The 27,448-nt window shown below is 44.1% G+C and overlaps 1 protein-coding gene across 10 annotated transcripts in view; it reads right to left on the bottom strand.

Annotated features, from left to right (window-relative positions):
- Positions 1-27,448, bottom strand: part of BACH2 (BTB domain and CNC homolog 2) — a 188,417-nt gene that overhangs the window by 98,733 nt on the left and 62,236 nt on the right. For 6 of the 10 annotated variants that reach the window (XM_068677942.1, XM_068677940.1, XM_068677945.1 and 3 more), the window contains one exon: positions 4,716-4,824. The exons of 2 other annotated variants lie outside the window; for them this stretch is intronic. The gene's annotated coding sequence lies outside the window, so the exon portion shown is untranslated. The remainder of the gene's footprint in view (positions 1-4,715; positions 4,825-27,448) is intronic. 2 more of the 10 variants (XM_068677944.1, XM_068677948.1) reach the window with 1 other exon arrangement.

The following is a 27,448-nucleotide window of genomic DNA, read 5'->3' as shown; positions in this document are numbered from 1 at the left end:
CGGAGTAAGGAACAAATGGAGAAGGGCGGACCTGGGAGACGGAGGAGGGAAGAGTGCACATTGGGCCACTTCTGCATCCTACCAGATGCGAGTCATGACAGAGTCATGACATCTCATGAAAGGACCAGGATAGAGAAAACTGGTAGCAGAAAGACATCTGGGTGAGTATGGGTCTGACAGGAAGGCTGGGGAGATGTTTCTGTGGCCACAGAAGGACTGAAATATGGCAGGGATGGGAGGACAACGCAGGTCCCAATGAGAAGGATCTCTTATTAACCCTGGCAACTCAGAGAAAGGCGAGGATCAAGTCAAAGGAGGATTTAAGAAAACAGGGACAAAAAAAATGGGAAGGCAGTAAGAAGATGGGAGCACAGGAAACATAAAGAGCTGTAAAGAGAAAACAAAAAGTGAATATGGTCTGAATGTGTACTTTCAAGATCTCATCAACGGCTGGAGAAGAGCATTAGTAAGAGGAGAAGAAAAACAGTGTACAGGGCTCCACGCCCTCTTCCCAGAGAAAAATAATTCCTGTAAATGCTGAGAAAAGTTTAACTATCAACCCACAAGAGATAAAAAGGACACATCAAAAGGCATGTGACTTGTCATTTCTGATTCCTTACTCAGAATTAGTATCGGCACCATGTGAGATTCATATCAAAATCTCTTAAATGAATATTGCCTATCAGGGGCTGAGTGGAGGAACAGAGAGACTGAAGGCCAGCTGTAGTGCTGGGCTCATGGGACACCCTCAGCAGATACAACATAAACCTTGCAAGGTGGCCAAGAAGGTGATGGCCAGCTCCCTTGCACTGCCTTCCTCAACTGCGCAGGGTCTCCTCCGGCAACCTCCTGAACAGGCTCAAGTGTTCTCCAGTTTCTTTCTTACACACAACTATATTTAAATGTCAAGAGATCTCTGTGTAATTCAGGAGATGACAGAAGCTGCGTTTATGATCCAGTTGGGTTTGTGTGGGTCGTGTGTGTCAAGTAGATAGGAATGACTCAAACTATGAAGAGGCAGACCGTGAGGAGAAAGGCGAGAGACAGGGAATATTCCAACTGCCTGCCGCTGCACAGGGAGAGCCAAAATCCATGAGAAACATGTCTGAAAGACCCAAAAAAAGGGGAAAAAAGCAAACAACACCTTCCTAGATATGGAAATCACTTTCTCTACTCCGAAACAAACAAAATGCAAAAAGCATGGGTAATTCTTCTCTGTCAGGAAGCTCATCCCACTCACGCAAGTCCCCAGGCTGGCCCTCCCCATTGCAACATCCACGTCTTTCAGAAGCACCAGTCGGCTTCACCTTCCTGACACACCTCTGGAAGGGAGGAGGATGATCTCTGTTTTAAAAATGAGGAAGTTGGTCATGGGGCAGATGAAAGAGGTTGCCTGAGAACACACAGGAAACCTGTGACTGAGGCGGGGAACTGAACCCAGACCATGAGTTCCAGTTGGGTGCCCCGTCCAAGCTGGGTGGCCAACAGACCACCTTTTCTACCGGGGCTTTGAAATTTAAGTTTGGTGTGTTTTTTAATTAATGTGTCATTTGTCTAGCCACTACGTTTCATTTCACTCACACTTCTGCTTTGTGGAAGTTTTTTATTCTGCTTCTTTTTTATTTTGCCTTTAAAAAACCCACAAGTGAAAATTAAACAGAATTTAAACTTCACTATTTGGTTTTCTCCCCACCAACATCGGTCTCTCTCTAGGTCTCAGTATTCAGTGTCCTTTGTTTGTGCACCCTGTGCTCATAATTATGGCTTGATCAAAATGTATCAGTGATTTTCGAAAGGTGGTTTCTTATTCACAGTTTCAAAGAATTACAGCAAATGCTTACTGCGAACAGCAGTGTTGTGAGGCAACAGACCAGACCTGGTGGGAAAACCAGAGCAAGGAGATGCACAAAAAAGGTAAGTTCCAAAGTAAATGCTCCAATGCTGCTAGGAGTTACATCGAAATGAGCAATCAGCTGAAGAAAAGCTACCAGTAAGCCAACGCATGAGACTGCCTAGAATGTTTTAGCAGTTAGGCTAATGAATCACTGTGTACATGTGAGCAATGTTCTTACAGTCAGGGTACTGCAGCTAACTAGTCTCTCTGATGGGTGAGAACAGTGTCTCTTCCATTGTCATCGTGATCTGTGGTTTAATTGATATTTGAAAACCTCTAAAGATCTTCCAGTGAAAGGCAGGTAACATACATTTCGAAGACAAAATTCTGTGGTATTACAGTATTTGCAACAAGTCAAACCATTATTTCATGAAATAATTCACACTGGGTGAAACACAAGAAGTTTCAAGACATGGAGAAGAAAAAAATATCAAATTTCCACTTGTGTGTAATAACCAACATAGTAAGAAAGAAAAAAAGACGACAGACATTTGTGAGAAAATGCTGCAAAACCACGAACTTTCAAAAGTGCCCAGAATGCTATTTTCAGCTCATGTGGATGCAGCCCAAACTATCTACAACTAACCAAGGTGCATCAGAAGAATGTCATCATTCCACTTCCACCACAGTGTCATTACCTTTTGCCCATTATGCACCCAACTCTGTCAAACCCTACAAAATAACCTAAGACTTTTATACTTAAAGCAGCTTAGCAGCTGCAAAAATAACCCTCTAAAAATATTTAATACTTAGTCCCACTCAGCAGCTGGAAAAACAATTACTGATTGAAAAATTCAGTGCTTGATATTACTTAATAGATGGGGAAAAACTATTCCTGAATCATAATTAACATTTTTTTTAACCGTTTAAAAGCATGCATCTGCTGTTTGAGGCTTCACAGAGAGACAATATGTGGCTTTCTGGCACCACGAAACAGACTAAAGCGGTTGAATTTGAGGGATGTGAAGCAGAAAGCCACAGTGGAGTAGGGAATCCTTCAGGGACTTGGTATAACTGAGACTGCACAACTACCTCAGTAGCATGCACCCTGGGACACCAGGTCTGAACCCAGCCTATGACTACCTCAGGGTAAATTAAATAAATGCAGAGCTCCAGCTCCCGGTGCCACAGGGATTCAAACACCGTGACACACGATGAAAGAAAACACAGTGGTAACAGCAATAAAATGAGGCTCCCCTCAAAATGGCCACATCGCTGACAACGGGGCCTGGTCACAGTGGGGTTTCCAGAAGCTTCCAGAAGACCAGAAGCTCTTGTGACACCCAGAGGTGCCAGGCACCTGCCTCCCCTGCTGGAAACACCACCAGCTTGGGTTGGGGCTTACATTGCAGAAGCAGACAGACCATGTGCAGGCAGAATGCCAGCCAAAACCAAATTTCCGCAGAATTTTCCCCAAGCAACTCCCTGACTAAGTGTCCACTAGCCACATCTGAGGCGTCGCACCCCTGGCAGCAACCATGCCCTTTCTAACTCTTGTTCACGTCCACCCATGTTGAATCAAGCCGAGCAGTTGCCTGGTAGGTATAGAGCGATGATGAAATGGCAGTCAGGGCACCTGGCAGAACTGAGTCAAGAATTTTTGTCACACACAACCTCACCTGGGAAGGATCCAGGTGTGCCAGTTGACTACACTGAACAGAAATCCAGAAATAAAACCTATTCCAAAAAAAGCTCTCAATTGCTAAAAAGCTCTCAATTGCTTTACCATTTGGTTTCAAGGACTCAATGTTGGAATTAGCACTTTTTTTTTTCTTTCTTTTTAAACAGGTTTATGTAAAGCAAATGTAACCTGTAGGGAATATTTTGCAAGGTGCTAAGCAGTTTGAGCAACCTGTATAATGTCCCTAACTGTAAGTGACTTGAGCCCTGAATCATTCATGCTCCTGCCCTTTTTCTCTGAAGTGCCTGTATTATCAGGGGCCATTTCAAGGGAAATACACTTAAGTCGTAAATACCTCTCGTATCAGGATAACCTGCCTCATCAGCAGCAGAAAAACAAAGGCAATATAAAAAGAAATAAAATGGTGTAAAATTTCATGTCACAAACACACCTAAATAGATTATACTTTCAAAAGTAACTGTATAAAATGGCATGATGAGGTTTTCTTGGTGTACTTCTTGAAGTTTTCTAGGACGATGTTACTAACTTTGAGTAACCATGTTCCCAATGCCATGTAGATGCACTCAATGCAAGTGGTTCTTAATCTGAAACTGGGTCTTGTTCATTGACATACGCTCATTATGGAGACAGACAGCTGACCAAATTTTCTGCCATTCCCTGTACACTGAAGTTCCCTACCCATACCGACAGCATGTTGGTAGACACAACCCAGTGCTCTTTTCAGATCAGTTAGGGCACCTATCCATGACGTATTTTGAATTCAGATAGGCAGATCACAGTTTATGCCCCAAAGCTAAAATGCTGAAGCACACAAACGCAGGCAGGGATGAACACTAAAAAACCCATGTATGTCACAGAGTGAAATACTGCACCGGCAAATGACAAAATAGATCAATATGTACTTTGCCAGATTTGTTTCTAGACTTGTAAGTAGCTGTCTATTCTTGGAAATGTTTAGGTACTGTGCTGTGCAGTTTTTAAGTAAGTCACCAAAAAGCCTTTAAAGGATTTTCGCTAAATGCTTCAGACATGGCAGTCTGAAGCTCATGTTCTCATGGGCACTGCTACTGTCTAGTAGATATTAGTAAAACTATGAAATTATAAGGAACAGTCAAAACATCCAGAAAATGCCCCTAAAATAATGAAACCATTTTATGCTGCTTTTGAAAAAATACTTACTTACAACACAGTTCTGGAAGTGATTTCCAAGCAAGCCAACTGCTGCTTTAGACAGTTTACTGGATGGTGTGGCTCAGCTCTTTCATATAAGAAGCACCTACAGTTATATCTGGAAAAGGAAATAAAACCAAAATTCTTTGTGAGCAAATACGCAAATAAAGTCATTTTTCTTTCTAAAACCATAATCAGGTTAAAACCAGCTTTAGCAGGACTATATGTAATTCTCATGCCAAGCTTCAAGTGTGTTGTCCATTTACAGGAACAAGCACTGAAGCACAGTCAAAGCCGACCTAGGAGGCTGGAGCTGAGAGCAACCGTGCTTTGAGAACAAAAACATGCTGAACGTATCAAAGCAGCGAACAACCTGGCGCAGCTGTTTTTCTCATCTAGTTCTACTTGAAGCATTCTCAGGAAACGCAAAATGAAATACTGGCGTTAGTGTCAGAAACCTAGGTGATTTCAGCAGGGCCAAGAACTCCAGGCACCAACTTCTTTTTCTCTCTTGAGTGGGTGTTCACTTGTAAGTTTTAGACATGTTAGCAATTCAATGACTGAACGAATTAATGTTCAACTTAACAGTCATTGTTAGGCTGGGAGGTTATTACTGCTTGTTCTGTTACAGTGACAGATTAAAATAGGTTTGTATCTGAAAAGTTGTTTTCCACAATACATATTCCCTGACTTTTTGTACCAAATCATTTTCTTCCATCACGTCAACCCCTATTGTGTGAACCATCACTGTGAACTCCGCCACAACGGCTGGGATGGGCAAGGAGAAACACCACAGGGACAGCCGAGGAAGAGATGGAGCTCAGCCCCTGTTCCTTCTCTTTGGGCTGCCATCTTCTTTTCTCCAAGCATTTTATGTCGCTTATATGAGACTTCTCGACAAAGGAGCACACTCACATTTGCAGGCCATGTTCTACTTTCAGAGCAAGCAACCAAGAGCAAAACCCAACAGCAAAGAGAGGGCTTGACTTCATCCAGCTACCTAGTGAACAGAGGAACCTGTTCACTATCAGGCACTATTTCCGTGCACAGGATGGAAAGTTGTGATTTCCCAAACCATAGACTGGAAGGCAGGTTCTTATCAGTGGAAAAAGCAAGCACCAAATTTCAAGGTTGAGCTGACTGGTATGGAAGAAGAAAAAAATACCACGACATGTCTAATTTTTGCAGACTCAGATCCATTTTGTACTAGTAAATGAGTTTTCATCCTTCCCTCCTTCATTTTTTTTTTCTTTCAGGGTAGATAGCAAGCTGCTGACAACTCACACTGTACTAAGAGCTGTTCACACCGCACAAAGTGTTTACCACTCACAACTGATGCTAAAAATTAATTTACAGCACCACTACAGAAAGCTTTGACAAATTGTCATGTGTTGACACAGTCATAAGTTGTTGGTTAAAAAAAGTAACACTTCCCTCTTCTGCCACCTCATGTTTGAGATCAGGGATGGGCACATTATGCAAAGTTTGAGGGTTTGTAAGCTTCACAAATGTTTGGGCTTCACAAAACAAGCTAGGTTGTGAAACTTTTTTCTCTTACAGTTAGGCGTGTGTTTGTTGCTAAAAAGACTCTAGTAAGAAAAAAAAATATCCTTTCTCATCTACCAAGATCTGTGTGTTGTGCAAAACCAGGAGAAAAGGCTGTAAAATAAATAACCCTGCACGATAGTTGTTCTTCCCATGTGAATGATAAGATCAGACCCGTGACAAATACCCAGCTACTCAGAGCTGCAGACACCACCCACCTACTGTAGAAAGGAAAAAAAATATATAGCTGCAAGTAAGAGTTTTAATTGTTCTCAGCTGTCACACAATGTTATCTTAAGTGAACGCATTTATTTCTCAATTCTTCTGTATTGCTCTATAAGAAAAAAAAAAAAGAGCAGTGGTGTTCATCAGACGAGGTCCAATTCGATTTCCGTGTACTCAAGATAGTAACCATTAGTCAGCACTTGTGCCCGCGGCGGCTCTTAAATTTTAACTCCTCCTTTTCTTGGTCAGGGCAGGATAAATAACCTGTCTTGTTTACACAGCAGAATCGGTAATGGACACAAAGGCAGTTTTGGCTGAAAGGAGAAGTGTTTCAATAGTACCGTGCTAACGTAAAATGTTAGCCGCACCCTGGACTAAATCACGGCTCAGAAACAAGGCTACGGCTGGGGAGAACCAAAGCAACGGGAGATAAGCCAGGCATCCACTTGGTCAAGGTAAAATGACCTGAAGTTATCTTCATCTTTCTTTTCTCCTAGAGTTTATCTTTAAGCTGCCCGGCACTTCTGAGAGCCATCCATGTGAAGCCAAGCTGACGTACTCCGACGTCAGTAACGAGCAGGACGTGAAGACTGCCAGTGGAAGAAAGAAGAAAGGGAGATAAGCTGGGCCCTACATCAGGCAGGAGTTGGAACACTAGAAATATTTCGGGCAGCACGACACAGCACAGAGAAAGACTGTCAGTCAAGTGGGCTTCATGGGGAGCACCGAAGAGCCACGTTTTCCACCAGCAATCTATCCTTCCAACACTGACAGCTCTCATTCAACTCCACCACCTTCTGGAGCCCACACTGAGCAAGAATGCGAAGGAAATTCATTCAGGAAATTAACTTTGCAATACAAGGAATTCATTTTCCTCACCCCCCTCCCCACAACATTCATACAAAGGGGAGATGCTTTGAGTGGTTCCTGACCCCTGAAGAAAGGCAACTCTGTACCTTGGCGGAGGTGATCCACTCACCCTAGCCTGCGCCTGCAGCAGTGCAAGCAGCGATGCCTGTAATTTCTCCACAAAACCTGAGGTGCATAATCTCAACCAAAAGGAGCTCCTGCAATACATTAAGCGGATGAAATTTCATACAGACTCCTCGCTTGCTCACACCTCACACACCTTCTCTGAACTTTTTTTTTTTTCTGCTAAAATGCAGAAATCTCACACCGCACTATTCGACTGGCTTTATTGCCAGTGAAACCAATACTGTGTGAACTTGCTTTTGAGACCTTGGTTTCGTGTTAGCGGTGGACTAACACAGCGATTTTTGCACAACACACATGTAGAAAACTGGTAGCTCCCCATGGACCTACTCGGGCTAGCAGAAAAGCAGCACATGTCCCAGTACAGAGTTTCTTTATGACCTGAGATGTTACTCTGAAAAACGACACAGATTGCTCTCTGGTACATCTAATGGAAGCAGAGACATTTACGTCATTGCACTCAGGATGGACATTATCTCGTGCTGCTGATTGGAATGATATCATCCATGATTAATTAGCTTAGATTGATGTACATTTAGAAAAGCAATCAAGAGGCACCTCCTGTCCCCCATCGATAAAATCTTGCAAAATCTCATGCAGGAGCACATGCCTGCTTTAACCAAGGCAGGGCCAGTGCAAGAAAATCAAGAAGGGTTCAGCAACTGGGCGATGCAGACAGGGACACTCTTGTGGCCCCCCTAATCCACACCTTTGTGCTGCCCTTCAGGTTTTGGCACAGGGAGAATGGATGGCAGTGTCTTGGTCAGTCTACAACCCATTGCTATTTGCATGGTGTTAGAAGAAAGCCACAAAGATGACGTTCAGCCCCGCAAGCCCTCACCAAGATTTCTAAAGTAGAAGGGAACATATGAATCTGTCCTGCTCTCTTGATGAGTAATGGTTGGACTTGATGATCTTAGAGGTCTTTTCCAACCTAAATGACTCTATGACTCAATGATGCACAAATGTTGCCGAAGGGGTGCAATAAAAAAAAAAAAGTGCAATAAATAAACTGAGAACTGAGTTGTATTGGCACTGCCTGCATGTGGTGCAGACTGAGTGACACCACATCTCTGCCTAGAAAGGAAAAAAAGGAGAGGTGCAGCTGCCTTGTTCCCTGGGCACCACTGTTCCAGCCAGCGAGGGCAATGCTGGGGTTTAAGACGGCCCCTCCTCTCCCAAAGCAAGAGATGTCAGTGACTACGACGTGGGTAATTTTCCTGTCTCTGCTCTGCACCCATCTGTACATCGCTGCAAAGGTCACCGCGTCATATCTGTTACACCGAGGCCTGCCGCCCACCAGCAGGCAGGGAAGCAGCTTATCTGGGCAGCCTGGCAGGACCTCCTGCAAGCACTTGGGTGAAGGGGAAAAAACCTTGCAGCTTTCTACAGTGTGGGGGCTTCAAAAATAGCTCCAGTTCTTAAGAAGGGACTGAGATGCTCAAATTACCTTGAACTGAAAGGATCTCAGCCTACACCAGCTCTGCTCAGCAAAGCCCAGAGACATCATTCCCTTTCTGACTCTCCCTCCCAGTGTGGGAGAGGGAGCTCTGGGAAGCGACAGCTCTGTAAGCATGAAGTGGTGGGGAACAGGATCAGATCTTCCTTCGTGCCTCTCTGGAGCACACCTTAAGCTTCCAGACCTCTCAAGCAGAAGGAACCTGGTGGCTCTGTGAAGAGTTTAATCACGGGAAAACCAGCATCCACGGTTCCCCTTTTGTGGGCTCCATCAAAGAGGCAAGCACCCCTCGGGAGGCCGAGTGGGAACTGTCTGCCCCCTGCACAGAAATGTACCCAGACACATGCACACGGGCCTCCCTCTCCTCTCCCTCTCACTTTAAGCCTTTTTCTAACTGCATACATTACTGTATTTTTTCACAACTTTCTTAGCATTACATCTGTTGTATGCTGCGTAACAATCAATGCCAGCATTATCTATAGCATTAGCAAAGAAGCAAAACATGTAATTCATTGAAATAGGACTCTCTTCTTCCCCAACTCCTCATAGCCATTTTTGGCTATGTTAAATAAATCCATCTGCTTCCCTGCTTGACTTGAATCTACTGTGATCAAACCTTTACCAAAGCTAGAAGCATTTTGTTTCTAACGAATATATTCCCATGGCTGCTCCCAAGTCAAGACTCTGCTTCTGGCTTAGACAATGTCATACAACTTTTATTGTAACGCAATGCTTACAAACAAATGAACTTTAAAATTCAGTTAAATGACAACACTCAGCTGAGGGACTCTGGAGGCTTAGCTATCACAGGAGCAAACATCACTCTTTGTACTGCTTTTGTAGAACTGACAGTAGGATTCTCTGGATGTTTTTGAGCCACCTCATGCCAGAAAAATAACTAGATAACAAAGAAAACCTAGAGATATAGGGTTTTGTGAGACCTTTAGCAAAAGTGTTTAAATCAGACCATTTTGGTTAGTACATACTGAAATCCTCAGATCTACGTCATGTGGTGCTGCCTTGCATATGCAACCTGATTACGAGCCAAGAGAAGGAACCAACTCCAGAGATCAGAGATTGGTCTCACCTGCCAAAATACAGCTCTGCAGCTGGAAGCTTTTCCTGACCTTTCCATCCCCAGCGACTCCCACAGGAGAAAACATTGCAGGAAAGCTACCAAAGAAGTTAACTGGTAGCATATGATTCATCTTCTACCCCTGCTGATAAAGACAACTCAATGAAAAGAAGAGCATATGCCCCATGTCCTCTCAGGTGTGCTCAAGGAGCAAAGTGGTGGGACACTGCAGGGAAAACCTCTGGCACTTACCCCGAAATACAAAAGAATCCCAATTTCAGGAGTTGCTGGCCTGCAGTGAGGACATGTTCAACGTACTGTCAGACCAGCAACACGGCTGCTCGTGTTCAACAACAAATGTTGAAGAGGCGTGTGGGTATATGTGAAGGTTTCACTCAATCCTAAATCACTCCAGTTCCTGTCTTCCCAATGGCTTCCCTCACCATCAGAAATGCTTTGGTTTGGATTTTAGTCAAGTCTGGTTTACAGTTCTCAAATTCAGCTGTTAAAAAAAAACCCCTGCTGGAACGCCTTACTCATTACGCAGCCTTGCAAAAATTATTAGCTATGTTACAAGGCATTTCCCTTTGGGGACCAGAAAGGGTGAAGAAAGGGGATGGAGAGTGACAGTCTGTGGTTTCTAATGCAGCAGCAAGAAAATAAATAAGTAAGAGGAATACAGGATATAATGTGTTTACATTTGTCAAAACAAGTTTCCTGGAGACAGTGAGGGTTCATGCTGCTGAGCTGTCACTTCTGCTAGAAACTGCTGCCTCATGCTATCGGGAGGTCAGTCACTGACCTACTTTCTGATAGAACTGAATTAATTTGCTACTTCTGTACACAAACCTTTTTTTTTTTTTTTTTTTAAAGGGATACTCAACAAATTATTTAGAAGTTGCTTTTTAAACCAGCTTGGAGCTTCACCTAATGGCGTGCAAGGACATTATGCTCCCTGGCATAGGGCCCACTATGCTTGGTCTGCTTATCCTTTTGGAAAAATCCATACAGAATATTTTTAATGAGTTGACACAACAAATAATGTCTGTCCTTTTTGAACTCTTACACTACACTAATACTCAAATGATTGCGATATAACCTATTACAGACAATAACGGAGGACGGCACTCAAATAATGCTGTTCTTTGTCCGGGCTGCTCCTGAAATAGATGCCTACTGCAACAGGATTAGCTCCCCAAATAGACAGATGCATGACATGGCATATTTATAGGATTAAAACACAAGGTTATTAATAGGAAACAAAATGAGTAGGCGAAACTTATAAACTAAATACCTGTTGATCCGATCATCCCCTGCACAGAGCCACACAGCAAACATCTGCACTCACTGGGAGACAGTGGTCCGTCAGGAGCTCTTACACGACAGCATTATACTCAGAAAGTGAAGTGGCAGAAGTAGGAGCAAAAGAGGTGGCATCTACCTGCATGATTTGCTTAATGGCTACACGGACACAGATCTGATGGCATTACAACTAACACCTGCATCAGGCCTCTCAGGCAACCTGTTCTCATACTTCTCCATCTTCCACCTGCAATGTGAAGATAAGGATCTCCCCCAAATGCTTGGCTTGGTTAGTGCTGAGACACTAGGGTAGAGACTTGCACTTTACATTTCCCCAGGGTCCAATATAACAATAAGGGAGGTAGTACTGACTACCAGACAATTGCTAGTATCAAAACAGATTTATGATCACTCGAGTTTTTGGACTTGATGAGGCTGATGTTGCCAAAGATAACTATGCTAAAACTAGCACCTCCAACTTCAAGTGCATTTCTGTCAACCTTTTTAGCTTTCATCTCTGCATATTTACAAGCCCCAAATCTGAAGTTCAAATAAATCCAATAATTCACTCAAACCCACCAGGATTTGAAAACATTAGGGAAGTGTCAAGATGTCATCGAGCTTGTTCTGCGGAAAAGAGTACTTTATAGTTTCAGAAAGAAATAGACAAGGGAGCTATTTAACGAGACGGTGGCATATTGAAACATGGAGAGATAAGTAATTAATAGCTACCTTCTTTAAGTGAAAACTTTTCTGAGTGAAAGATCAGTTTATATGAAGAACTACAAGTCAATTGCTGCCATTTTGGGTGGATAAGAACTGTCACACGTTAGCATCTCCATTACCATGAAGAGTTTTACTCCTCTGAAGCAACTCACTAAGCTCTTCACATAAAACAGCAAGTGGGAAGCAAGGAACTAACAGAAGGAGATACCAGAGAAATGTCGAAGTTCACAACTATAATTCTAAGGAAAAATGTTGTAAGAAATCCATGAAAGTGGAGGAGACTCTCCCAAGAAAAGTTAAAGCTAAGGCAACAGATTCATTTTAGTCCCTAGGTGAAAGAGCAATTGCATGACTGTATAGACACCATCACTGGGATTCAGAACATTGGCCAAATAACTTCTATAGGTTGGTACCTCAAAACATTTTCCTATTAAAAAGGTCCAATATTTGACTAAGACGTCATTTGATTCAGAACCCTCTTCATCTTCCTGTGCAGGTTTCTTTACTAAATTTCTATACAGATTCCAGTTGAACGCATGGCACCAGAAAATAAACAAAAGGGAAGAGAGAGAAAAATAGTCATGCTCCAAGAAACAGGAAGTATAAATTCATTAATTAAGCATTTAATTCTTTTTTCTCTCTCATGTCTGCCTCCACAGTTTAAAGTCTCTCTTGGCAATCAACCAATTTTGGGATTCACTGCTGTCATGCAAATCATGGTAGTACTTTAGCTAAAAAGGCACTGTCAAACATAATGAAGTTTTCCTTCAGCTTGTACCCACACTGGTGCTGCACACAGCACACACACGACTTCGGAGAACTACCTGGTGAGGTGGGATATCGGGCTTTACCTACATGAGCTCACAAAGACTGCAACTTGTCAGAAGTGGCAAGGGCACAACTGTTTCATCTAGGTCATTGGAACCACATGCCATAGGAACCATACCAGAGTGTCATTTATTATGTTACCAGTAACACCCAGTCAGCTTTGACACATACTTGAGAATTTTCAGTCATTTTCTTGCATTTTCTTTTCAAACTTGCAACCACAAAGAAGTCCATCTGCACACACCTCAAAGATATACTATAAATATGGAAAATTTTTCCAGCACTTCCCCACTACGGCTCAACTTCCTTGCTGAACCAGGGTCCCCATTCCCTGTCCCGCACCCAGGGCTGCTGTGCACCAAGACCAGGAAGGACACGCCTGAGGGGTGCCAAATTGGGCACATCTCTCTATTTGGTGTTTTAACACCTTGCTTTCACACTGGTCCTACCACAATTGGTGTTACAGTAGGGCAAGGGTAAGTGAAGCAGTCCAGTACGCTTGAGGAGCATTTATTATAAGGCTTTGCAATACATAACAATAGGAATCTGCTGACTCAGGTGAAGGTGGTGCTGATGTCCTCACTATAAACTCCATTTACAATGCACATTTGGCTGCTTCCCCTGACTTCATAGAATCCCAAAATGGTTTGGGTTGGAAGGGACCTTACAGGCTATCTAAATCCAACTCCCCCGCCATGGGCAGGGACACCTCCCACCAGAACAGGTTGCTCAGAGCCCCATCCAGCTTGGCCTTGAGCACCTTCAGGGATGGGGATGGGACTTCTTCCTGCTTCACCCATCCCCAGAAAGCTGTGGCCTGGTGGCCGACACTCCTGCTGCTTTGACTCCCAGCAGCGAAGGAGGCCACTGGCTCTGTGGGTAGGGGCCGTCGCCCTACGTTGAGGCAGCACGGCCCACTCGGCCTCTGGGCAACGCTGCAATGCGAAGGGCGATAACCCAAATGCCAAAGAAGGGCAAACACTCAGTCCTGGAACAACAGCATGCTTTAGGCTGAACACCTGGTGGCCCACAGCTCAAAACAGAAATTTGTGTGACAAAAACTGCGTGACACGAAAGTCTGTAGCAAAAAGAAACCCAGCAAGCTGCGCTGCTTAGAATCTCATTTTCCAACCCCTGGTGAAGTCCAGGCAGCTCAAACAAGGATCTGTAACATCGCTCTATGAGTAAAAGCTATTTTAAACTAATTTTGGCAGCTACCAAAAGCTGTAACCAGGATGCCTTCCAGCGTTTTTCTGAAAGCAACTGCTGGCCAGCAGCATGTCGGGACAGCTGCTGGCTCTGTAAGGGAGGTGCCGACACCTCCTCCGCCACCCAGACAACGTGCACGGGGTTCCTGAGGCCCAGAGCCCGTCCACACAGCTCCTCGGACAGAGGAAGAGTATCACCGATAAAACCTAGACTCTTCCAAGTTCAAGAAGTTCCCCTTCCTTAAAACGAGTGTTAGAGAATACCTAGTAATGAGCTGCAAAGTCCTTTTTCATAGGCGCTCGCTTGAGGTGGCCCCCCGTAACTCATCCACTTTGTCACTTCACCTTTCCAAACTTCAGGCGGTAAAACAGCTTTTACAACTGCACGTAATCATGACCCTTCTGAAGTATAAAAACATCTTGCGTATTTTTCCATTTTTCAACAAAAATGAACATCCCAACCCAGGCATGTGGACTGTGATATCCATTTGCTACCATTTTCTGATCCTGGCCACTTCTGCACCAGCCCCCAGAGACACAAATGCCAGCACACCCCAAATTTTGTGGGAGCACAACTTGCCATTGAGAAGGCCCTGAGGCAACACAAAGCTCCCATCTCAGCTTCCTACCTGAGGATGTGTGGTCGGAGGACAAGGTGAAGCCTCATACCACACAGCACAGGCTAGAATGCATTAAACTTAGTGTTTAAGGAGAGGTCTGCAAGAATTAAATTCCATTTTTCCAATGCGCACCACAGGAACATCATGAGAAAGGAGTGGTGTAGTGCATCTGCGTTGGAGGGAGGGAGGGAAGGAGGTCAAGTAACACAACTTGGAAACAAAAAGCAGGAGAATTTTATGTGGAGATGGCACTGCAGGAGGAGGGGAAGAGGTTTTGTTTTGCACAACCACAGCAAGGCCTCTGGGGACAGCCACGTGCAGGGGGGTGAGGGGGACGGGCAGGAACACTGCTCACATAGCTTTGCTGGCAGAAGATGAGGTGGAGGTCATGTCCTTCCTAAGAAAACTTCTGCCTGCACTATCACCCAGGGCAAGAGTGGCTGTCCTACAGAGAAAGAGCAACACACTCGCTTGGTCAGCCTACGCGACCCTGGGCTGAGCTTATGGAAAACAACAAATCCCAGGAAGCGAGGCTGCTCCACGCAAACCGGACACAGACAGACTGCAGCAGCTGAGATACATAACCAGAGTGACATAATGTTCAAAAATATTTCTGTGCTTACTAAGACAACAACAAACTGAACCCTGATGCTGTATTTTGGGCACAATAACTAAAGCTATCTTTAGACAGGGAAATGAGAAGTATGTGCGTACAGATGTTCCAGCACGCATGAAAAGCAGAGAATTGGAAAAAGCGCCGACTTCCAAGGCTCATAAAAATGCTTGCTGTAAATAAGGGTGGGAATAAATACACCAGGCAATGCTGAATCAAAACCTAAAAGAGCAGGCAAGAAGCCAGCAGTTGGTCACGGACCGGTCAGGTTTAATGGCTGAACGCTTCCCTCAGCTTCTCTGCTTCTGATGGATTTTTTGCAGGTATTATTCCCTTCTGTCGACCCTCCCTACGTTTTACTCCTTCTGCCAGCTTTTTCATGCAGCTTTCTGACTATCTCACTTTTGCAGATCCTCTCCTGGATGCGTGATTGAAGCTATAAATTCACATCTACACATCTGTAACAAAAATAGTTTTTCTAAAAGCTATTCTTCTTCCCTATCAATGGTGACACAAATGATATAGAGTCACCAGCAATTCGGGGGTCTTGCTGCAGCTTTAAACACCGACCAAGACAGAGAGTAATGCTCTGTCTCACAAGGAAAACAGCAATAATGGAACTTTTCGCTTTTTCTTTCATATTTTTTTTTCTTAATATAAAGCTGTTATTCTTGGAATCATTTCTATTTCTGAAGAATTGAAAAATACAAGAGGTAACCTCAAAGCTCTTGCCCCATGGAACAACTATTATTTCCGAAAGCAAAACATAATTATCACCTCTTTCCAGAAAAAAAACACTTGGAGTCCATTAAGAGAGGGCAGATCTAATTTACCATGACCACTGCTCAGCTAGCAGTAGTAGAAAGAAGAGGGTAGCAACAAACAAAGTACAATTTACACATCCCTTGAAAAAAAGTTCTCTAAGTAGGACATTAAAGATAAGGATGGATGCTTCCATATTTGCTTATAACCGGGCCCTGCTTTTAGTAGAAAAGCATTGCACTGGTGGCAGGGTGACAGGCAACCTCAGAAAGGAAAGCAAAAATGCACCAACAAGAACAAAGACAGTTAGCAGAGACTGATTAAAAAGAAAAAGCAAAAGCAAAAGGGGGGAAGCGTGGCAGATGGAGAGTGCTCGCAGAGGAAGCTCACTCATACTACAGAGTATTTGGACATTTTAAAGCAAAGTCCAGTGAGCGCCTCTGTTAGCCTCCAGGAGAGCCCAGGAGCTTCTCTATTTGCACCCAGGAAAACATCGCTCTGCTTGCAGCAGGTGCATGGAGCCACCACAACCATGGTGTGACAGCCAACCCCTAAAAGGATGCCCATATTTCTGCTGTTGTAGGGGTATTTGCCATGATCCTTGTTAAGATTTTCACACCTAGCAAAGCCACTACTGGTTTTAATGAAATTCACACGCACGCACACGGTGCTTGGAGAGAGGGAGTAAAAAAGAACATGAAATGAAAGTTCAGCTTCTTTCAAATAAATTTGTTAGCAGGTTCAGCATCATTTTCTGACAGAATAATCTTTCCACAGTGAATTATTTCCACTGGAAAAAATAGGAGACCAACAAATTGCTGGATATAATTTGTGCCTTAAATAATAAAGCAATTAATGGCATTTTAGCAGGAACACATTCTTCTCTCCAGAAATAAAATCCGTATTTCATCTCATCTAAATTGCTTGGTCAGCTTCAAATGAGTGCAATATAAATCTCTTTCCCATACTGCTCCTGTTATCTATGATAAAGAAAAGAGACAGAAGGTAATCCTGTGTTCTGTATTCACTGACACATCATTTTCATGCTACACTACACTGTAATTTATTTCTAATGGGATAAACCTCTTGTAGTCTTCCCGCATTGTTCCAACACACATACATCCCCAACTGGCACTGAGATGGCGGGACTGGCAGGTGCAGCACCCAGGGACCATGTTCTGTGGAATTATGATGTCTGCTGCACATTTCAGCAGTGCTACAGCTGTGAAAATAAACAGATAGACTGTATAATTAAGGTATGCTTTTATTCTTTCCCACCCACTGCCTCCTGAAAGCAACGCAGTCAAAGAATTTGACAGTTTTCAGTACTTCTTGTAATTGCAAACTAAACTTTTAATTTTGCATCTAATCACTTTGAGACAATCCAAAAAGACACGTGGAGCTGGAGGATTTTGAAGAACGTGGAAGTCAAATGAAACCGAGAAGTGCTTACAATCTTATCTGTAACAGAGATACCACTTAATATGAATGAAAATATCTTCAAGCTCTTTCTCCTGTCCTGATCAAGAAGAACACAAGAAATAAGCAAACCGATGTATGAAAATCACACCAGTGCTCTGAAATGCTGCAATGGCTACTTGTATTATTTTTGTTTAAAAACATTTCCCGCAAGATTTAAGAGAAGAAAAAGGAGATAAACCCCTTTGTTTTAGGTTTATAAAAGCTGTCTTCAAATTAAAAAAGTCTGGACTTGGGGCCAAATGGAGGATACCAGTTATTGTTGATCCAATCCTGAAAACAGCTTGGTACAAACAGAAAGCTACTGAAGGTGCTCCTGCAGAAATTAATGTATTTTTAGAAAACATACATGTTTATTTTTAAAACTTTTTTCCTGTCAAAATGTGCAAGACTATCATAGAATACTTAAATCTGCTGCTGGTTAATAAAAAAATATTATCAAGCACCACAACTTAAAGAGAAAAGACTCTCAGGATTACTGTGCCTTTCACCCCATCTCTCTGCTTCAGCTCATCAGTATACTCACATACACAGTGCATTTTGCAGAGTAACCTAAAATATTAGATAATTAGCCATTCACTACTTATCTAGCTAATTCGGTGACCCTGTCGCTCCAGCAGTTTCCGACAGGATTAATCTCATGTGATTCAGATGCGGTGATGCAGTGACTTACGGCCAAGACAACCATCTCTCCAGATCTCCTTCACAGGCGATGCGAAGTGACAGTCCCTTCCAGGGCACACTTCACAGCCATTTCAGGTGCCCATCTTAGAGGAGGGGAACGAACCCCTTCCCTGCCTACAGAAAGGCTGAACTGCTGTGCTGGGGCTGCGTGTACCTGGATAAATCCCGCTCTAGTGCTACAGCAGTGTGGGGTGAAGCGAGGGAAGGAGAGAGTAGAGTTGGGTTCGGTCTCCTGAATCCTGGTTGCCCACAACAGTGGTTCAGCAGCTTGGCCAGCTCCAGCTGGAGCAGGCTTCTTGGTGCACCCTGAGCCCCAGGGCAGGATGGTGGCGGCAGCAGCCAGCCTGCAGGGGAAGGCCAGCAGAAATCTAACACCGCTTCACACTGCTTATCGGCACACATTACGAATCTGCCCTGCTAGCTCTGGTTTACCAATAGTTCATGCTTCAGAAATTTGACAAAACACCCCAAAGGCTAACTCCTGCTGAACTCCATCCCTGCTGCCACCATCAATTTACATTATGGTGTGGTTTCGGGGATGTATCTGAAACCGCTTCTGCGAAGGGCCCGAGTGACGTGACTGAGCCGAGCGGTGCCGGCAGAGCCGCTTGCCTCTGTGCCGGGTCACGGGGGCCAGCAGCGGTCTCGAGGCGGCTGGCTACCAGCTAACAGGGCTTCCAGCTGGGATCCTGCAAGCCGAGCTCCCTGCAGAAGCCGCCTCGCCAGATGCTGCTGTGCCTCTGTGGAGCCGGGGAAGCCCCCAGGCATCTGGAGCAGCCTCCGAGCAAGCCCTGGGGTCTTGCAGCAGGCCTGTGCCGTATCCCTCCCTACCTGCAGGGCTCAGCACCAACCCCTGATCTGATGTCAGCTCCTGTGTTCCTCTTCTCATCCCAAACTCCCTCCTAAATGCAATCCAGATGAGCTCCTTGGCATGGGTAATGTGTGCAGCGGCTGCCCTGACTATCTGAAGCCCCGTTCAGCAGGCGAGTTTAAAGAGAGCGCAGAATCGTTTTAGATAAGACTGCTCTTCACTGTGGTTGGAAAGGGACTCCCTTATCACACTCCCAAGCTCGTACTCTGGTTTCTGAACTCCCCTTGCGAGGGAAGGCAGCGTAACTCACACCTATGACGACGCAGGAAAATGCTGCGCTTTTATTTAGCTGCTCGTGATGCTTATCGCTTCTTGCAGGGAAAACGCATAACCTTGAACTCAGATCTTGGCTGACAAAGAAAAGAGCTTACTTTGCCACCCGGCAGCTCTAGGCATGAAGGATGGCTACAGGTTAATTGCGTGGGGCTGCTCTGCACAGACCAGAAGTCACAGGGCTACAGAGAAAGACCCCTGGAGAACAAGGAGGGCTATGCCACAGACCAGGTGTGAGTGGTCGTAAATGCCCTTGAGGCATGTGCAACTAGGCCAGGAGGATGAAATTCAGCAGGAAGATGTTGGGATTCTTACTGGGAACAACCCCATGCCAGGGAAGTCGGGTTTAGGCACTGGACTGGGGCTGGGATCGCCTCACCTCAACCCTGGAAAACCAGGCTGGGTGAAAAGGCTGGTGGGCAGAGCACAAGCAGAAAATTAAATGAACCTTCTCTGTCTTAAATTTCTCACCTGGAAAAATCTGCTCGTCATCCAGCAAGCCAGCGACACTGCCAGTAGGAATGGAAATTATGGCTGCTTGTACACTAGCGTAGGTGTCAAAGGAAGAGCAGCAGGGGTGAGCTTGCACAATTGGCCCGGAAAGAGGAGTGCAAACCACTTTGGTTGTGATACACCACAAGGTGCAGAGCTGCACTGACAGAAGCACAGAGAGCAAACAGGGGCTGGTAGCATTTCTATGAAAGCAGAGCTTACATAAAAGAAACAGTTAAAAAGGTTGAACAGCTGAAGTGCTATTTGTACAAATGAAGAAAGTCTAAATAAGAGCGTTTTATTTTCATCCCCACGTTCTACAAAGCAATCTAAAACTCGCTAACCTAGACCGTGTTTTGTTACTGTAGTAACTGCCAGCACTTGAAACACCAAGCTAAAAAACACAAAACTGCCTTGTCGAACACGCAAGCGCCCCATAACTGAGGAAGATAAGGTTTAGCTTTCACGTCCGAAGACGGTCTGTAGCTACAGCCACATCATCTAAGGTCACCTTTAAATAAAGCTACAAGCAACTGCTTTGCTCCCACGGCAGCCCGTGGAGCACGGGCTTTCTTCCTATTTCCACAGCAACTTGCTTCACCTCCTAGTCCCTGCAGACAGCTGTGAAACCAGAAGAAGTAGTGTGCTGTCCACTGTTCCTAATTAAAATCCCACAGTCTTGTGGTCAGAGAGGTCCAGAGAATCAGTGGGGTCATGTAATTTGCTCAAGGGCAGACGAAAAGCACAAGAGCCCAGAGATGACGGATCTTCTGGCTGGTGCGTGCGATGCAGCACACTGCCACTGTGGCCAGGAAAGCAGTCACTGGGAAGCTCCAGTAACATTAAACACTCTACATTTGCAAAGCAGAAAACACCACATAAGTCCTGTCCGCTCAAGTGAACCAGGAGTAACTTTTTTCCAAATCCTTGCAGCTGCAGATGTTGCTCTGGAACCAAAGACGGCTCCTCCGCCTGTGCCTATCTTTAGCCAGTCCGCAGTTTTTCTGTATCACTGGCTGCCAGTAAGTTTTCACACTCCAAGGAATATCTGGTCTGACCATTTGTGTGTTCCTCCAGCTGCTCAAGAGCCCATCTGCTCGGACAGGCTTCCTGGCTTCGTGCTCAGCACATGACCCAAGTGTTTCCATCGCTTACCCTGGGGAGCTCGGGGAGCACAGTGCTGCTGAAATGACAGATCTGTGACAAATCCGCTCTGTCTGCTACCCAGGATTTTGCCCAGGTATTTACTCCTGGAGGCACGAGGTGTCTGCCTTCCTTTGGTGAGTTTCCAACGCTCACATCCACATGTTAAAATGGAAATAACATCTGAGTTGAAGACTCATAGTTTGGTCTTTAAATTTATATTTTCAATGACTAATTTTGTTTAAGTTGGTAAACGCAGCTGTTGCCTTGCCAGTTGGTGACATTTCCTTTTGGACTTCCCCACTGGTTCGCGTGCTTCTGCCAAGTCATGTAAATCGACTCATTCCTTGTATTCTTTTGCCTTTTTATATATGCTTCAGTTGGGATTTGCAGAAGTTCTCCTGAGATTTGTTTTTGTAAGTAATTACTAGTCCTGCAATGCTAGACAGTCTTTTGGTCTTTATTTACATGTTTTCTGAATTGCCACTTAAGCATGACATGCTCAGGTTGCTGTATCTAACCAACTTCACTGTATTACATCTAGCTGTGTGTTTTTTCATGGTGACTTGGTCATGTCAACACCAAGTCAACAACAATCGTAAAGAGGTGACAGACTGTGTATCTTTTTTACATGTTTTATCTTTTTTACATTGTGTTATCCAAAACGAATGATTCACTGGCTCTCCACTTATTTCAATGGTTGAGTTTGTCAAGACTTAGCAATTATTATAAATGCATACTTGAAAAGAGTAGATTGATCTCCTGAAAAAGGTGATAAAAATATGGGCACCACCACCCCTAAAAAAAGACCACAAACAACTGCATCATACTGGCAGATAACCTGCCACAAGCCAAATAACTGGAGAAATGTGGCCATTCTTTTATCTCCTGGATTGAAATGGCTGAGCTGAAGCTAAAAGAGAAAAAATTAGATTTTTTTTTTTTCCACGACGGTACCACTGAAAGCAACAGAACTTCTCTTCAACTGTTGAAATTGCTTATGACACCCTTCTTTTTTTAACTGGAATGCAATTTTACCATCTTTTCTTTTTTCCATATTCCCACATTTCTTGAAGAATTCAGCAGCTACTCCTTCAATCGTTTTTCTGTAAGCTGGCCTCTACCTGCAGCTCCTCCAAATTTTCTGTTTCTCCTATCTGTCGGTACACTGTGTGCATCTCTAATTCTGCATTTTCAGTTCCTTTAGCAGTCACGGGCACTCCTTCTGTCGTTGTCCCTTTTTTGCTGTCGCTAAAGAGTTTCTCCTTGTTAACCTCAGACAGGCCCATTGGGTGGTGGCAACTTACCTGTTGAGCTCACGCAGACAACAATGAAGGAGACAGCTTTTTCAGCAACTAGGTCAGCTTCTTGGGCAAGGCTATCCGTTTTATTTCTCTTGTGGCCCTCTATTCTTGTTCCGAAATTGACTTTCCTGCTGCTTTTGCTGGCTGTATTCAAACGCCTGCTGTTGGCTTTGACATTCCCACCCTTTGAAATACACTTGCTTATTCACTATTTGGGTTTGCTTAGCGGAAAACCAGTTACATTTTTAGCAATCTAAGCTTTGTTCACTTGGTAGTAACAACAAAAGAAAATGATTTTTTTTTTCTTTTTGGTCCTGTCAAAAAAATAACAATCACTTCTACTGCATGCTCAGATCTGCTGAAGATATGAGCCAAGTTTTCCTCTAATACATTCAAACCACAACAATTCCACCGATTGCTTTAGGGACATCTGTACATAGCAATGCCCACGCACCAAGAAGAGCCTTGATAGCAGGCAGAGTTCTGCCAGATCCCATTTTATTGCTTTAGAGACAGAAGATGATGCTTGGCCATCAATTCCTCCGTTCTATCATCATCCCTAACCCCGACGAGGAAGTCTCCCCATTAGTAAGCAGATGTCAGGCTGAGGAATTTGGTCCAAATCTGCTGACAGCTCTTATCTCATCATAGTAGTTGTCTGTTGGTAACACTGTATAATTGTCATTTCATGTACTGTGTTTGAAATCTAGTTCAGAGCAATCGACTGCTAATTGGTTCCCAGTCTATAAGCTATTTTTCTGCCTTGGAAGTCATAATTAATGCTACTCCCTCTGAGTTATAATCATCTTGCTTCATGAATATATTATAGCTTTGTTTTCATTCTTAGATTGCTCTTTATCAATTCCTGGTCACAGACATTTCGCTTACTCAAAGGATTTTACTTAATGTATTCGGCCATCTCTTTCACCTGCACCTCATTTGTTGCTGCGGCTTTTGTTCTAGTGTTCCAGAAACCTACTTTCTTTCCTTTTTTTTTTTTTTTTTTAAACTTTCCCTGAAGAACCTCTCAGATGCTTGCCTGGCTCACAGTTTTCACCAAAGCAGGTCGTTTCATTTCACCCGAGACAGAATCTGTTACTTCCCTGGCACATGCTTTGCTGGAACAGCTATCTTGCCATCTTCCTATAATTTGCCTGTTTTCCAACGACAGATTTTTGCCTGTAGCTGAACCCCAAACACAGAATGTCTATTATTGATTTTCATCTCAACCATGTCATTTGGCCAGTTTGGTTTGGGTCATGAGGCTACGCAACCTCACCCTACTGGGTTAGGTTGCAACCTTGGTTTAGGTAATACCCATGCACTGCCAACTGCTAAGGAAACACAGCAGTTTTCCTGTCACCTACATACTAGTTGATAAGAATGCTGCAAGATCAGAAGACTGCAGAGTACTCACATTTTACAGTAGTAACAGCAGCCATTTCAGTACCTGGCTTAAAAAAGAAACCACATCTTATATCTCAAAACAGCTGCGTTCTGTTTCCAGAGCTGCTGTGTATTTTTTGTGTATTCTTCAGCACGACATTTTGTATGTGTCCCTCCCTTGTTCCTTCCACACTAACAAGTTAGTAGTTATTATCACTCAAATTTTATGCAGGTTCACATTAGGACTCCCTAAATAAAACGAAACACAGAAACTTAACACCTGCCAGAGCTGGGAGAAAAAATTAAGACATTTTTTTTGGCTACTGAACTAGCTCATATTCTTCTATACTTATGGTGTTATTTGGTTCAGCAGATGGAGAATGAAAAGGAAGGTCCCTTTTGCCAAAAATTTATACTACCTCACGTGAAAGATGTTATCTATGCTTAGGTCCCATGTGACAAAGTTGTTCTGAACTTGACGGTGGATAAAATGTAAGAGAAGAGCAGACTTTGCACGGGATGGTCAAAACAGAGACCTGAAGTATTAACATTCAAATATCAGTGTTCAAGAAGGAGCTCAAATGGGCTAGCAGTGGTGAAAAGCATAGTAGTTCCTCGGTGCAAAAAGACCAGTCCTTTAGAGAGACAGACTCCATAGAGGGGAGAAATTTAACCCAGACTACCAGTACTTTTTAACTTGCTTTTTTGGAATAAAATGGTGGAGGGTACAGATTGACCAAATGAGATTTAGGAGCTAGACCAAATTAGGATGGTAATGAACTGCTATGTAAATCTGCAGGATAGCCAACAGACTAGGTCAGTGCTTGAAAAATCCAGTCCAGTCCGTGTGACAAGTGAAAATTTGGGGGTACAAACAAGCCATCCTTCTGGCTTCTGTTCAAAACATTTTTACAGAGCAAAGAACTCCTGCAGCTCACTCCTTCTACTGTATTAGTCAGAGGAACTGAACTGGCACAGGCTCCACTGTCTGTCACAGTGTCCTTCTGGACAAAACGCCCAGCATACAGCTAGGCAAGTACACGATACAATGGGTGAACAGTTGGCTGGCGGATCAGGCTCAAAAGGGTTACAGCAAATGGGGTTAACATCAGGCTGGCGACCAGTAACTAGTGGGGTTCTGCAGGGCTCCCTTCTAGGGCCAGTTCTCTTCAATGTTTTAATAAATTACATGGATGCTGGACTTGAATGCACTCTAAGTAAATCTGCAGAAGATACCTGATCTGGGAGGAGCTGTTGACTCCCTTGAGGGCAGAGAGATCTTGACAAATTAGAGAGCTGGGCAATCTCCACCTGCATGAAATTTAACAAGAGCAAGTGCCAGATTCTGCACCTGGGAAAGGGCAACCCTGGCTATATGTATGAACTGTGGGACAAGAGGTTGGAGAGCAGCCCTGCAGAAAGGGACCTGGGGGGATCTGGCTGAAATCAAGTGGAATATGAGCCATCAGTGTGCCCTGGCAGCCAAAAGGGGCAACCGTACCCTGGGTGCATCCAGCATGGCATTGCTAGCAGGTCGGGGGAAGGACTGTCCAGCTCTGCTCTACACTGCTGCACCTCACCTTGAGCACTGTGTGCAGATTTGGGCACCACAGTATAAGGACATACAACTATTAGAGAGTGTCCAAAGGAGGGCTACAAAGACAGTGAAGGGTATGGAGGGAAGATGCATGAGGAGCAGCTGAGGTCCCTTGGTTTGTTCAGCCCCGAGCAGAGCAGGCTGAGGGGAGGCCTGATGGCGGCCTGCAGCTCCCTCAGGAGGGGAGCAGAGGGGCAGGCGCTGAGCTCTGCTCTCTGGGGACAGCGACAGGACCCGAGGGAACGGCATGGAGCTGGGACAGGGGAGGGTCGGGCTGGGGGTTAGGGTAAGGTGCTGCACCCAGAGGGTGGTCGGGCACTGGGACAGGCTCCCCAGGGCAGTGGGCACAGCACCGAGCCTGATGGAGTTCAAGAAGCGTTTGGACAATGCTCTCAGCCATGTGGTCTGCTTTTTGGGTGGCCCTGTGTGGAGCCAGGGGTTGGACTTAATAGTCCTTGGGGGTCTCTTCCATCTCAGGATACTCTATGGTTCTGTGATTCCACCTCTATAGCCAAAATAAACGCTAATAGGAACAAGGATTTGAAAACAAAAGGTGCGGCATTATCTACACTGGGGTTGTGATCCTTGCCACCGGTCAAATCACTGAATGGGGTAGGAGACAAGGTGGGAAGAGGGAAGAAGGAAAAATTAGAGTTCAGAGTTAAAAAAGGGTCTTCTAGTTAAAAAAATTAGATACAAAGTGCTATTACCTGAGAGATTCTGAAATAATTGTCACCCTTTTAATCTCATCAAATCAATACAGAAGATACAAACATGGAAGGCAAAGAGGAGACATTCAGGAGAACACAAAAATTGAGATGACTGAATGGTATTCATGGGTTCATGGGTAGCCAGCTCTTTAGCAGCACAACTACAGACTGAGCAGGTGTAGCCAATGTGCAGCTTGCCTTAAAAAAGCCAAACCATCCTAATTTCAACTCATCTTGTTAACACACGAATATTCATGTAAAGGCTAAAAAAAAACAAGGGACCTGGGTTGTGTTAAAATCCTCAATACCCACTTGTATAATCCTGCACAACTTCTTTGTGCCTTAGTTTACACACATGTAGAAGTTGTGAAACAGGTGTCTGTAAGATAAACCTAACTAAAATTTGGTGGTCAAAGTATTGTACAGGTAAAACTCTGAGAAGACTTATGTAATTTTGCCATTTGTGGTTTTTGGATCTACCATTCCTCCCTAGAAAATACAGCTATGTACAAAGAGCATAAAATGCACCCTCTGTTTCTGAAACTGAAACACACCGGTGAATCTACTGATTCATATCAAGACTTTAAAATGCCATAAGCAACCTCTTAGATTTTCTGAAGCATGGATCATTGCTTTATGGAGTTACTTGCCATTGAGAAAGAGAGATTAGCAAGAGGATACACACTACAGCTGATACCTGTCTGTGCTAACTCCCTATGAAGACTCAATGAGAGAGCTTTCGATGTACTTTTTTTTTTCTGGCAAAGAGCAGGTGTCTGAGTAAATACAGGTGTCAAAAAAATCTGTAGCTATTAAGTCTCAAATTAAGAAAAGAGGAAGTTTAAGGAAGACTGAAATGACTATTTCGGATTCACAAGAGAACATTTAGCTTCTCTTACTCAAAGTAATTACAATACTGCTTCATTTGCTTTGATTATGAATTTTAATTTTGTGATACCTACCTTTCTTTGCTTGGCCTCATAATGGCTAGACAACAAATCTGTACATAACTCTGCAGCAGTTTCGTTTTTACATCTTGACAGCTAGCCCTCTTTGACAGAGAAATGTTTAATATTATCTGTATGTCCAGATAAGTTGGGATATCACTGAAATGCTCCATAAAGATCATATTTGTTGTCACAGCTTTTGATTTTATTGCTTGAGAAAAAGTGTGCAGACACTGAAGGGCAAGAAGCATCTGCCCAGATAGGACTTGGCCCCAATCCCTGCTCACAAAAGCAATCACTTGAGATACTTTAACTGGTCCACTTTTGCAGCTTTGTCACCTGCCATTACAGCACGTGCATCACCACCACACAGGCACAAAAGCTTGCATCAGGATGTACAGAACTACCAGCTGTTCACGAAGTGCCTCATACTCTGTTAAAGAGAGGCAGAGACCCAGTCCTGAGGAGAAGAGCTGTGGAACTGTGCAGACAGAACAAGA

Source organism: Anas acuta, chromosome 3, assembly GCF_963932015.1.
Source record: "Anas acuta chromosome 3, bAnaAcu1.1, whole genome shotgun sequence".
NCBI classification, from domain to species: domain Eukaryota; kingdom Metazoa; phylum Chordata; class Aves; order Anseriformes; family Anatidae; genus Anas; species Anas acuta.
The sequence above is the reverse complement of the archived record's forward strand: the minus strand, read 5'-3'. Positions and strand labels throughout refer to the sequence as shown.